This window comes from Sarcophilus harrisii, chromosome 5 (assembly GCF_902635505.1).
Source record: "Sarcophilus harrisii chromosome 5, mSarHar1.11, whole genome shotgun sequence".
NCBI lineage: Eukaryota > Metazoa > Chordata > Mammalia > Dasyuromorphia > Dasyuridae > Sarcophilus > Sarcophilus harrisii.
The window spans coordinates 189244308-189258410 of NC_045430.1; the positions used below are offsets into that span (position 1 = coordinate 189244308).

Consider the following 14103-nt stretch of genomic DNA (forward strand, 5'->3'; position numbering starts at 1 on the left):
CTCAACAATACTAACAAAATCATATTCATTTTCTTAAATAATGAAAAAATTGCCAAAATACTGATATTGTCAGATATATTATAAAAGCTACAAGAGAATTTCCAGACCAAAAATAGCATCTTCTAAGTCTGCATTCACAACTTCTCTCTTACTTATTTTTACCTGTATATAAATGAAGTAAATATATAAAAACCTTAAAAGCTATAAACTCATTTAAGCCCCATTTTAAAAAATATTTTGATAGGAAGACTATAAATTTGAAAGCATGGGAGAGATGCTAAAGGGCAAGAACTGGATGACTATTGTTCTGATCTTCCAGAAAAAGAAAAACATGGATTCTTAAAACTATAGACCAATGAGCATAATTTTGATTGCCTATGAGCCTGGCAAAATTCTGAAACATTAATAGATGCTAAACATAGATGCTAAAGTGATTTACATATATTGTTACAAATGGGGATACAAAAAGCTGCAACTGACTGAAAATAGAAGTGAAAAAGTCTGAGTTTGAATTTTGTCTCAAGCACTGTTTCTATTATGTGTCTTAACATCTGTGAAGTTTATTCATTTACATAATGGAAAAGTTAATATATACAGTAAATATCTTATAGTGTAATGAGGATCAAAAGTTACATACAAAATAACACAATATATGTCTAGTATTATCTCTACAAAGTAAAAAAATGGGTCAAATCAAAAAAGATTACATTTAATAGAAGAAATGTAAAATTCTATTCGTGAAAACAAAAATCAACTATGAATATCAAATCAAGAAGATGAGGATAGGCAATAGATTTAGTTTAAAAAGAAGGGAGTGATCTACAAGCTCAGTTAGTCACAAGGAATCAGATGCCACACCAAAGCCTCCAAAGCAAATATAATCGGGCAGCAAAGATAAAAGCATCCATTCCAAAAGAAGAGAATTCAATACAATCTGTCCTCAGATTACATCCAATGTATCTGAGATCTGCTTCAGGAACACATTTTTAGGAAGGGCATTGATATAGTTGTTCATCATGTCATACTCAATTTCCCTGGAGTACTTTACCATTTTCTTTTCCAATGGTCTAAGATCACAAGTCCTTGGTGTCTAATGTTGGATTTGAACTCAGGTCTTCCTGACGCCAAGTCCACTGCCTATCTAAGCCACCTAGCCACCTAAGCTGCCTCATAGGAAGAATAATAACAATTCTTCCAGAGAAGTGTCGAGGCATAAGACACCCAACAATGTTGGGTCCCCAGGTCGATATCACCAGAATGGTGAAAGAATTCACAAACTCATTTTGTCTCCAAGTTGTGGGCAAAGATTTATTTGGGCTAAGTTCCAAGAGAAATTAGCAAAGAACTAGGAGCAAGATAAACATATAGGAAAAAGAGAGATCAGGTTCTTCATGTCACTGATATGCTAATTTTATAATTTAGAAACTTGGTTATTACAGACCAACAGATTGTTATCTGACAGGCAGCATTTTTTATGGAACTACACCATTCCTAAAATCAGTTGGCCTTAGGGTTAAGGCCAGATAGCCTTACAGTTATTGCTACATCTTCCATAAGAGCTATACTATACCAGAAGAGCACTCAGAATGGTTAAGAAGATAGATGCCATACATACCAAGCCATATTATACAAAGGGTGCACTTGATGCAAGAGGTTGTGTATGTAGCTTTACAAACAGAAAAGGGTATGAGGAGATGAGAAGGAGTGAGCCTGAGTAGAGGATGGAGAGAAAGAAAGGGATATGAGAGCTGTCTTCAAGTATCTGAAGAACTCTTGTGTGGAAAAGGATTAGCCCCAAAGAATAGAACTAAGTGATTTTTTTCCCAAAGAGACAACTTTGGCTCCATATAAGAAAACAATAAGAACTATCTCAAGGTAAAATGGTTTATCCAGGAGGGATGTGGGTCTCTCCTTTACTGAAGGCCTTCAACCCAAAAATAAGATAACTACTTCAGAGGTTGCTTAAAAATGAATTTTTACCAAGGGTTCAACTAGTAGATTTGAGTTCCTTTCTAAAACTATATGATTTGGGGAGTTGAGTGAATGTATGATAGTACAGCTCATCTATTTTTAATATTTTACATGTAAATTAATATGATAATCCTTGAGATATTTCCTTGGGATGCCAATTAGTGCAATTACTTTTATCTCACTCAATTCAATAGACATTTAAGTATCTTACAAGTATCCAGACATAGGTGCTGGGCCCTGAATACAGAAAGGCAAAAAACCCAAAATCTCTGCCCTCAAGGAGTTTGCATACATAGAAAAGTAGCTTAAGAATAATTTCTAGAAGGAAGGAGAATTTGGACTAGTTTTCTCTAGGATATGGCAAACAAAATGAGGTTTGAAGAAAGCTAGGGATCCTGTGACAACTAACATTTTTATTGCACCTATAACGTGACAGGCCCTGTGCTAAGCACTTTATAAATATTACCACATTTGATCCTTACAAGGCAAATAGATAGTATTATTATTCTCTCTTTTTTCTTTCTTTCTTTTTTTGCTGAGGCAATTGGGGCTAAGCGACTTGGCCAGGGTCACACCTGGGAAGTGTTAAGTGTCTGAGGCCAGATTTGAACTCAGATCTTCCTGACTTCAGGACTGGTACTCTATCCACTACACTAACTAGTTGCCCCAATATTATTATTCTCAATTCAATTTAAGAAATACATTAAGCACCCACTAAGGGCCAGGCACAGTGATTAACACCAGGATACAAAGAAGCAAGAGACAATCCCTGTTCTCAAAAAGCTAACCATCTAATGGGAGATACAGCATGCAAATATTTACAAAGCAATTTCTATATAGTTCAAGAAATAAAAGAGAATTATAGTAATCTAGTAATCGAGAAGTTAAGAAAGGCTTCCTGTAGAAGGTGGGATTATAGATAAAGGAAGCCAGGGAAACTAGTAGATGGAGTTGAGGAGGAAGAATATTCGAGGCATGAAACTAGGCAGAGAAAATGCTGGGCTGGAATGTCTTGTTCATCAGGAGGCCAATGTTACTAGACTGTCAGAAAATTAGAAGACTGGGAGGGGAGGGGCAGGAGTAGGAGTAGGTAGTACAGGACTCTGAATGCCCAATAAAGCAGTTTGTATTTGGTCTTGGTGGTAACAGGAAGCTACTGTAGTTTAAGTAGAGGCGGGTGACATGATCATACCTTCAATTAAGGAAAATCACTTTAGATGGTTGAATGGAAAATGAAGGAGGGAGAGATGTAAAGTAGGCAAACCCCTCAAAAGGCTATTGCAGCAATTCAAACATGCATAATGAAGGTCTGCCTAGGAAGCGTGGCAGTGCCAGAGAGAAGGGGGTGTGTTGCCATTTTACACATGACAGGAAACTGAGGCACAGTGACTAAGGTCACCATTGCTAGTGTCCCGAGGCTGAAATCTGAATCCCAATCTTCCAGAGCCCAGGCTCAGCCCTCTATCCACTACCTTTAAGGGATAGCAGTGAGAAGAGGCTGCTTTCCAGGGATGAGAGAAGGCCTGAGCCAAGGCACAGAACAGAATGTTACAAATTGGAAAGAACAAGTAGGCCAGTCTGACTGGAATGTAAAGTACACACACACAAAAGAACTCCTCAAAAGGAACCTGGAAAGGTGGATTATAAGCCAGATTGAAAAGGGTTTTAAACATCTGATGGAATCTTATATTTTATCCTGAAGGCAAGAGCAAGTCCCCAGAGCTTCCTGAGCAAGGGGATGGAAGGGCCAGATCTATTTTTTGGAAAGGATAAATTTGAAAGGGGGTAGAGTCAGAGAGTTCAATAAGGAGATTACTAAAGATCTAATCTAGGGTGATGGGAAAAAAGAATGATGGTAGAGACATAAGAGAATTTGGAAAAGCATAGATGTCTAAATTGCCCTTTTTCTCAAATGGATAACTTCTATCTGAATCAAGACTCTTAACAGAAAATCTCCCAATCAACCTGAAGTTCTAGAAACCAAATTGTTCCTCCCAATTAGTTTAAATGTATGCGAAATTCTTAAGATGGACATTTTCTAAACAAAGAGTGTGTAAGTACATGTGTATATAACTGTGTGTACATATATGTATGCACACAGTAAAAACTAGAACCTTTACAAATAAGGAACAAAAATACATCCTGACAGATCCAGAATTATGTAAACCTTTGGTCTACAGTGAAATTAATGTTTAAATTGTTAATTTTCTGTATCATCTTTTCTCTTAAAAAAACATAAAAGGGATATTGAAAAGAGTTAAGCTCTAAAAGAACCCTTAAAATCATTTAAATGTGTGTGGATATTGGTAGGGTAGAACAACAGTCCTACTAAAAGGCAAGGCTCTAGTTTGAGATCATATGATTTTAGAGCTCAAAGAGACCTTTCAAATATAGATCTAAGTCATCTAAGTCCAATCTAAACTCAGATCTTCGATTCTCAATTCAGAATAATAGTATCTGGAGTCAAAACACTTTGTTATTTTAAGATCACATGCTACCAAGTATCCTAAGTAGCAAGACTGGTGTTGACTCCAAAAGCAGGGCACTACTTGCTTTGTAAGAACCTCACTGGGTAGTGTAGGAAATCCTTTTTAACCTAACATGTATACAACGTTTTAAGATGTATGAAGGGCTCATCCTGTCACATCATTTTTATCCCCACCTCAGTGCTGTTATATCCATTTTGCAGATCAGGAAACTAAAACTGGCACAGGTTAACTTGCTGGATCAGGGACCCATAACCAGTACAGTATGCAAGGTAGCTTGAACAGCACCAGCTTAGCTATCTCATCAGAATACACCTTTATCCTTCTCATAGTAATTTTGTCTTATTACTAAAAAGCAGCCCACCACTCTAGAAACCTACACATCTACCAGAAAGAGCATCATCACCTTCTAAAGCTTTCCCCTTTTGTTAAATGAGGGACCCAAGAACCCAGGAAGCCTCCTTCCCTCCCCCTTTGTTCTAGCTCAACCCTTAGGTGGAGACACGGAAAGTACGTCCCTGGGGCAAATGCTGGGGTGCAACCCTGCAGGGTTTTTTGGAAAGTCACCCCTCTGTCCAGAGATTCCCGCCCACCCTTCGGACCCTCGAGTCTCTCTACCTTGCCCGCCGTCCTGTCAGCTACCTTGTCTTTTTCTTTACCATCCTGCCAGCCCCACCCCGCAAACCTCCAATCCTGCCCACTGCCCTTGCTGCCACCGCTTCTTTCTCGACCCCACCCTGCCAGCCCCCCCACCCCCAAGCCCCACGCCCACTCCACCAGCCCCCTCCCCCCGGCACCCTACTCCCCCTACTCCCCCTCCCCCGCTCCTGTCCCCGCCACAGCGTCCTTTGCCCCCCCCCCCGCTGCCCAGCCCCCGCGTCCCCGGCGCGGTCCGGGCCGGACTATGCCCGCGGACAAGGCTCGCAGACGCCCGCGAGCGCGGGGCACCGCGGGGAGGGGGGGGGCTGCCGGCCCCGCCGCCCTTTTCAGGGCATCCCCTTGTTTCCGAGGCGCAGCCGGGCTGCATCCTCCCTCCCCCCGCCCCCGCCGCGCCGCGCCCAACCGCAGCCAGCCCTCGGACCCTCTTACCCCACACCCATCGCCCACAGCTGGTGCCGCCGCGGCCGCCGCCTCTGGCTCCGCATCGCCGGCCGCGCCTCCCGCGCTCCGCTCAGCCACCTCAGCCCGGCCGCCGCCTCCAGCCCGGCGTTTCCGGGCGGTCACGTGCGCACGGGCCGTGCCGAGCCCCAGCGGGGAGCGGCCCGGGCTCTGGGCTCGGTTCCGAGGAGCATTCTGGGAGTCGTAGTCCCGCCCTCCTCTTTCTCACCTGTTTCTTCTCCAGGACTTGGGGGGGGGGGGGGGGGGGGGGTTGTTTTTTTCTTTAAAAAAAATGTTTTCAACGTACAAATACAAGTATTTTTCTTCTCACGACCATATCAATTAAAAAAAACAAATTATGCTTGGGCAAAACGGGACAAATCCTCACATTACTCATGGCCAGAGATGCGGTTTCATTTTTTAAACCTAGTATGTACAATCTTAATGTTCACCAAGTTCTCTGAAAACATAATCTCACCCGATCTTCCCAAGAAACCTGGAAAGTAGAGAATAGGATTAACCCTATTTTACAGATGAGGAAACTGAGGCAAATTTAGCCAGGATCATACAGCTAATAAATATCTGAAACTAAAATTAAACTTAGATTTTTCTTAATCCAGGCAACATAATGCCACTTAGCAAAACAAATTCTCACATCGTCCATATTAAAAAATGCATGTATCATTCTGAATCTGGAGTCTATCAACTCTCCTTCAGGAGGTACGACATAGTTCCTCATCAATAGTAATTGGTGATTGAGTTAATTTGTTATTAATTCTCTCAAAATTGTTTTTATTTTGCGGTTTTTGTATAAATTTTTCTGATTCCTTCACTTCACTCTGCAAAAGTTCTACAAGTCTTCATTATATTTATATAACATAATTAATGTTTAGCTTTCCCCCAGTTGTTGGGAACTTCTTTAGTTTTCAATTCTTTGCCACTACAAAAAAGGAAGGGGGATGAAGATGCTATAAACATTTTTATACAGTTAGGCTTTTCCTCGTTCTTTGGGCTATAAATCTAATAAAGATATCGATGGTCCAAAGATTATGAACAATTTAATAAGTTTGGGGGCATGGCTTGCAGGATTTTTAAGAACTGAAAGCTATTTTATAGATATGGAAAACTGGTACTGTATAATGACTTGCCCAAAGAAATATTGGTGGAGAACTTAATTGTGTGTCTTCCAAGTCATTCCACATTTCTAAAATTAGGGTATTGGAATCTCTTAAAATCTCTTTCAGCTATAAACCCTTTAATTCTAGTTCAGGTAGCAAAGGTGTGATTGGTGAAAACAAAGCCACAAATCAAGGGAATGCTTTTAGGATGCATTTACCAAAGTATGGGTGTTGGGGGAGGGAGAGAATTGTCATGTACTAGAATATTTAAGACCTTAATAGAACAAACTATTATTTGCCTGTAAATTGGAAAAGAAAAACCAACTGGGGAAATGCTGTAGTGTTGAAAAACTGTTTGCTATTCACAGTTTAGAAGAGAGTTGTATCCCTATGGTAACAAGGCTTGGTTGATCTTGTCTAAAAGGAATCGTTGTTCATGAATAATTAAATAGAAAACAAAGTTTTCTTTTTCCTCCCTTCCCCCAGTCCCTGTCCTTGTTTTTAAAAATTAATGTACCAATTGATTATAAAAGAGTTTGTCTCATGTGCAATCTTTTCTGTTCATGCTTGCCAAGTTCATCATTTAAAAAAATTAATATGCTGTCCTTTCATTATTTACTGTCCCACCCTCTCATAGAGCAAGTGGCTTTGTTATCTCCTCACCACCATCTCATTTAAGTATTAGAACCTCCTGTTTAAGTCCTATGATAAACATCTCTCATTATTTTTTTTTCTAAATTAAGTCTTAAACAATGGCAGAAAAATTTGTCTTCCAAAGCATTACATTAAAATGTAAATAACTCTCATGGGAGAGAAATTCCCCTCCTTTCCTGAGTTATAGTTATAATAATAACCCACATTTATACAGCAGTAAGGTGGGTGGTAGGATCCTTATTAAACCCATTTTATAGGTAAGGGAACTGAAGATCAGGCACCTAAGAGAATTGCCTAAATGCTAGGGCAAGCAATCCAACTTTTGACTCCAAGACCAAGATGTTCCATTAATAACCAGAACCATCTCAGTGTATGGCAGGGCAAAAGCATAATGAAAAAAGGGTGAGATCAGATCATCTCCAAGATCCTGTTCAGGTCTAACAACCTATGATACTGGGCTTCTCATGAGACAGTAGCCAATTTAAATCAGCTTAATAGAATAACATTTTCATCTTTCCCTCTCCTACACTGATTTCCTATAACTCTTCCAACTTGGGGATTCATGAAGACATTTTAAAAGCATGAGTTTTCACAGTTCAAAAGAATACATAATGAAGCATACTATCCACCTCCAAATGGAAAGCTGATGATTTAGAATGCAGATTGAAACTTACTTTCTTTGTCTTTCTTTTATATGACTAAATCCATGAAATTGTTAAATATATCACTTTTTTTTAATCTAAAGAAAAAATTAATGTAATAAACAAAAAATAAAATAAAAACATAGGTTTTAACCTCTACACATTTATCCTTTATCTTACAGTAGTATAAACTCCCCTGAAATATCCCTGACAATGACTCCCAAATGCTTTTCACAATTTCATCAGACTTAAGGACCTGAAAAGAAAAGGGTGTGGGATGTAGATAAATGCAGAGTAAAATTCGAGAGAATTTTTACCTTCTAAGGGAAGATGAACATAATTATCAAAAGGCAATCTATACTGGAAAGAGCATTTTCTTAAAAGTCCAAAGACCTGAATTCTAATTCTAGCTCAGCAATTTGCTAATGTCAAGATATTAGAAGAGATCTTAGCTTTGAAAAAGCTAAGGCCCCCAATGCTATATAAATTATTTGATAAAATAGGGAATGAAGGAGTCCTACCAAATTCCTTCTATGACACAGACATGGTACTGATACCTAAACCAGGTAGGCTGAAAACAGAGAAAGAAAATTATAGACCAATCTCCTAATGAATATTGATGCTAAAATCTTAAATAAGATATTAGCAAAAGACTACAGAAAATCATCTCCAAGATAATACACTATGATCAAGTAGGATTTATACCAGGAATGCAGGGCTGGTTCAATATTAGGAAAACTATCAATATAATTGGCCATGTTAATAACCAAATTAACAAAAACCATATGATCATCTCAATAGATGCAGAAAAAAGCATTTGATAAAATCCAACATCCATTCCTATTAAAAACACTTGAGAGTATAGGAATAAATGGACTTTTCCTTAAAATAATCAGCAGCATCTATTTAAAACCATCAGTAAGCATCATATGTAATGGAGACAAACTGCAACCATTCCAATAAGATCTGAGTGAAACAAGGTTGCCCACTATCACCGTTACTATTTAATATTGTATTAGAAACGCTAGCTATAGCAATAAGAGCTGAGAAAGAGATTAAAGGAATAAGAATAGGCAATGAGGAAGCCAAATTATCACTCTTTCCGATGACATGATGGTATACTTAGAGAACCCCAGAGATTCTGCTAAAAAGTTATTAGAAATAATCCACAACTTTAGCAAAGTTGCTGGTTATAAAATAAACCCACATAAGTCATCAGCATTCTTATATATCACTAACAAAATCCAACAGTCAGAGTTACAAAGAGAAATTCCATTTAAAGTAACTACTGATAATATAAAATATTTAGGAATCTATCTGCCAAGGGAAAATCAGAAACTTTATGAGCAAAATTACAGACCACTTTTAACACAAATTAAGTCTGATCTAACCAATTGGAAAATATTAAATGCTCTTGGATAGGCGAGCAAATATAATAAAGATGACAATATTACCTAAACTAATCTATTTATTTAGCGCTATACCAATCAGACTCCCAAAAAACTATTTTAATGACCTAGAAAAATAACAACAAAGTTCATATGGAAAAACAAAAGGTCAAGAATTTCAAGGAATTAATGAAAAAAAATCAAATGATGGTGCATTAGCTGTACCAGATCTAAAATTATATTATGAGCAGCAGTTACCAAAACTATTTGGTATTGGCTAAGGAATAGATTAGTTGATCAGTGGAATAGATTAGGTTCAAGGATAAAACAGTCAACAAATATAGCAACCTAGTCTTTGATAAACCCAAAGATCCCAGCTTTTGGGATAAGAACTTACTGTTTGATAAAAATTGCTGGGAAAATTGGAAACTAATATGGCAGAAACTAGGCATTGATCCATACTTAACGCCAGACACCAAGATAAGGTCAAAATGGGTTCATGACCTAGGCATAAAGAATGAAATTATTAATAAATTAGAGGAACATAGGATAGTTTACCTCTCAGACCTGTGGAAGGGAAGGTTTTATGACCAAAGCAGAACTAGAGATCATTACTGATCACAAAATAGAAAATTTCGATTATACAAACTGAAAAGTTTTGTACAAACAAAACTAATGCAGACAAGATTAGAAGGAAGCAACAAACTGGGAAAATATTTTTACAGTCAAAGGTTCTGATAAAGGCCTCATTTCCAAAATATATAGAGAATTAACTCTAATTTATAAAAAATCAAGCCATTCTCCAATTGAAAAATGGTCAAAGGATATGAACAGACAATTCTCAGATGAAGAAATTGAAAATATTTCTAGTCATATGAAAAGATGCTCCAAGTCATTATTAATCAGAGAAATGCAAATTAAGACAACTCTAAGATACCACTACACACCTGTCAGATTGGCTAAGATGACAGGAAAAATAATGATGATTGTTGGAGGGGATGTGGGAAAACTGGGACATTGATTCATTGTTGGTGGAGTTGTGAACGGATCCAACCATTTTGGAGAGTAGTTTGGAACTATGCTCAAAAAGTTATCAAACTGTGCATACCCTTTGATCCAGCAGTGTTACTACTGGGATTATATCCCAAAGAGATTATAAAGAAGGAAAGGGACCTGTATGTGCACGAATGTTTGTGGCAGCCCTTTTGTAGTGGCTAGAAACTGGAAACTGAATGGATGTCCATCAGTTGGAGAATGGCTGAATAAATTGTGGTATATGAAAATTATGGAATATTACTGTTCTGTAAGAAATGACCAACAGGATGATTTCAGAAAGGCCTGGAGAGACTTACACGAACTGATGCTAAGTGAAATGAGCAGGACCAGGAGATCATTATATACTTCAACAACAATACTAGATGATGACCAGTCCTGATGGATCAGGCCATCCTCAGCAACGAGATCAACCAAATCATTTCTAATGGAGCAGTAATGAACTGAACTAGCTATACCCAGAAAAAGAACTCTGGGAGATGACTAAAAACCACTACATTGAATTCCAGTCCCTATATTTATGCACACCTGCATCTTTGATTTCCTTCACAAGCTAATTGTACAATAATTCAGAGTCTGATTCTTTTGTACAGCAAAATAATGTTGTGGTCATGTATACTTATTGTGTATCTAAGTTATATTTTAATATATTTAACATCTACTGGTCATCCTGCCATTTAGGGAGGGGGTGGGGTAAGAGGTGAAAAATTGGAACAAGAGGTTTGGCAATTGTTAATGCTGTAAAGTTACCATGTATATATATCCTGTAAATTAAAGGCTATTAAATAAAAAAAAAAAAAAAAAAAAAAAAAAAGCTAAGGCCCAATCCAACCATTTTGGAGAGTAGTTTGGAACTATGCTCAAAAAGTTATCAAACTGTGCATACCCTTTGATCCAGCAGTGTTACTACTGGGATTATATCCCAAAGAGATTATAAAGAAGGAAAGGGACCTGTATGACAGAATGTTTGTGCAGCCCTTTTGTAGTGGCTAGAAACTGGAAACTGAATGGATGTCCATCAGTTGGAGAATGGCTGAATAAATTGTGGTATATGAAAATTATGGAATATTATTGTTCTGTAAGAAATGACCAACAGGATGATTTCAGAAAGGCCTGGAGAGAATTACACGAACTGATGCTGAGTGAAATGAGCAGGACCAGGAGATCATTATATACTTCAACAACAATACTAGATGATGACCAGTTCTGATGGATCAGGCCATCCTCAGCTATGAGATCAACCAAATCATTTCTAATGGAGCAGTAATGAACTGAACTAGCTATGCCCAGAAAAAGAACTCTGGGAGATGACTAAAAACCATTACATTGAATTCCCAATCCCTATATTTATGCACACATGCATTTTTGATTTCCTTCACAAGCTAATTGTACAATAATTCAGAGTCTGATTCTTTTGTACAGCAAAATAATGTTTTGGTCATGTATACTTATTGTGTATCTAAGTTATATTTTAATATATTTAACATCTACTGGTCATCCTGCCATCTAGGGAGGTGGGGGGGTAAGAGGTGAAAAATTGGAACAAGAGGTTTGGCAATTGTTAATCCTGTAAAGTTACCCATGTATATATCCTGTAAATAAAAGGCTATTAAATTAAAAAAAAAAAAAAAAAGCAGTATTATAAGAAAAAAAAAAAAAGAAAAAGCTAAGGCCCAGCAAGGAAGCTATGCCCTGAGCTTTACATAACAATAGTCCTTTGCCCTCACATTCTAGAGCTGATGATCCCAAGCAAGACCAGATAGGAAACTCTGCTATGAACTTGCCTTACTGTTGCTATTGTATCTCACTACTGCTGCTACACTGTACTGTTTGTCTCTTTGTCTAGCCACAAATATATATATCAAGTTTTCAATGGGTCCCCCAACTAGGCTCCAGCGCTTGTATCTAATCTGTCCCCTTGCTTGCAAGCCGTTTCCCTTACTTTGAAATTAAACTTCTGTTTGATTCCTGACTCTCCTTACTCTAGCCCACTCTGTTCATTTGAGGACACCCACAGGTTAGAGCCCTATTTTGTCCGATTAACATCATTCAAAAATATAAAAAAAAAAAAAAACTAGAAAATTTAGGGAAGTCAATGAGCCTCAATTTACTCACCTGCAAAATGAAGGCAATAATTCCTGCCCTTCCTACCTTACATTTGGGAAGAAGATGATATAGGAAAAAGCTTGATAAATGGTAATGAAAATCCAGCACAATGAAAAATTTTAAGATCTTTTCCCTACCCCAGATCCCCTCTTTAAAAAGTCATATATTTAAACTACAGTTTATTTGATCAAAGGCCCCAATTCTCTATTGTATTTAGCATCATCATAAAATGAGACCTCCTCATTCTCTCTTACACAGCTACATAAATGCATAAAATCCCAATTCGGTAATATCAATGAACAGAGCTCCCATCCTTCTGGGGAGTCCTCGGGGACAGAGTTAATGAGCTGATGCCCCCAAAGCTGAGAGTCCCATCTCACTGAAACCCTGGTAGCTTCCTATTATAATTATTCTTGTTTGAGAGAAGAAAGCATGGATTCATGGTTAGAAAACCACCCTTCCTGCCAGGAATATCTCCATTCAAATCCCATCTGACATACACTGCCAATTTGATTCTGAACAAGATATCTTTTACCACCAGTTGTGAAGATGCTAATGTGCATTATCAGGAATTTCTCACTTGGGAGTTTCTTGTACTTCAACTCACAAGTCTGGTCCCTATCCATATTCTTGTTTTATTATTAAGTAGTGATCTTGGATAAGTCATTTAACCTGTAGGTACCCCAGGCATTTTCCTAAAACTATCTGTTATAGGGTAAATATTGATCTACCTTGGTAGAGGAAGTTTCCTCACCTGGGCGTTAACTATTCCAAATGAAATCCAGGTTCTGTCTCTATTCCTAATAAGTACATATTGAAAAAATTGCAAGTGCTTTTAGCAGAATTTGACTGAATTTGATACCCAGGTCAAAGGCTTTATATAAGATCTTTATAAAAGACATGCATCCTTGCAAAATGATATGTAAATTGTTTTTTAAAAGGCAAATCCTAGTTACATGGTCAGTGGTGTTTGCTATTTAAAGGAATCCCAGTGAATTCTTTTTTTTAAATAGCTTTTTATTTACAAGTTATATGTATGGGTAATTTTACAGCATTGACAATTGCCAAGCCTTTTGTTCCAATTTTTCCCCTTCTTCCCCCCACCCCTTCCCCCAGATGTCAGGATGACCAGTAGATGTTAAATATATTAAAGTATAAATTAGATACACAATAAGTATACATGACCAAACTGTTATTTTGCTGTACAAAAAGCCAGTGAATTCTTGTATAAAGTGAGTAATCACTCCCAGAATAGATCTATTTTTTGGTCTGGATTTTCATTTTAAAATCTTTTTCCTTCCTGCCCTTCTTCCTCTCTCCTTTCCTCCCTTCCTTCTTTCCTTTCCCACAAGCCTAAGATTTCATCAGAGCCTTCATCAGCACCATTAGAGAACTCTAAGGTGCGATACAATACAATCGGCAACTCCAGTCTTATAAGAAGGTAGCAGTGCTGAGATGTGGTGATTTGTCCTTGGTAATGGAGCTAGTCATGTAGCAGAGGCAGACCTTGAAACCAAAAATTGTTTTCTTCAAAACCAGTCTTTCATTTACCACACCACAGGATCTCTCTTTCATATAGTCAGGTTTT

At 37.8% G+C, this 14103-nt stretch overlaps 1 protein-coding gene across 1 annotated transcript in view; it reads right to left on the minus strand.

The window, feature by feature from the left end:
* The window catches only part of SLC37A3 (solute carrier family 37 member 3), a 45425-nt gene extending 39755 nt beyond the window's left edge, over window positions 1-5670 (minus strand). Inside the window, exon 1 of the mRNA XM_031939196.1 lies at window positions 5547-5670. The gene's annotated coding sequence lies outside the window, so the exon portion shown is untranslated. The remainder of the gene's footprint in view (window positions 1-5546) is intronic.
* Window positions 5671-14103: the final 8433 nt, after the last annotated feature.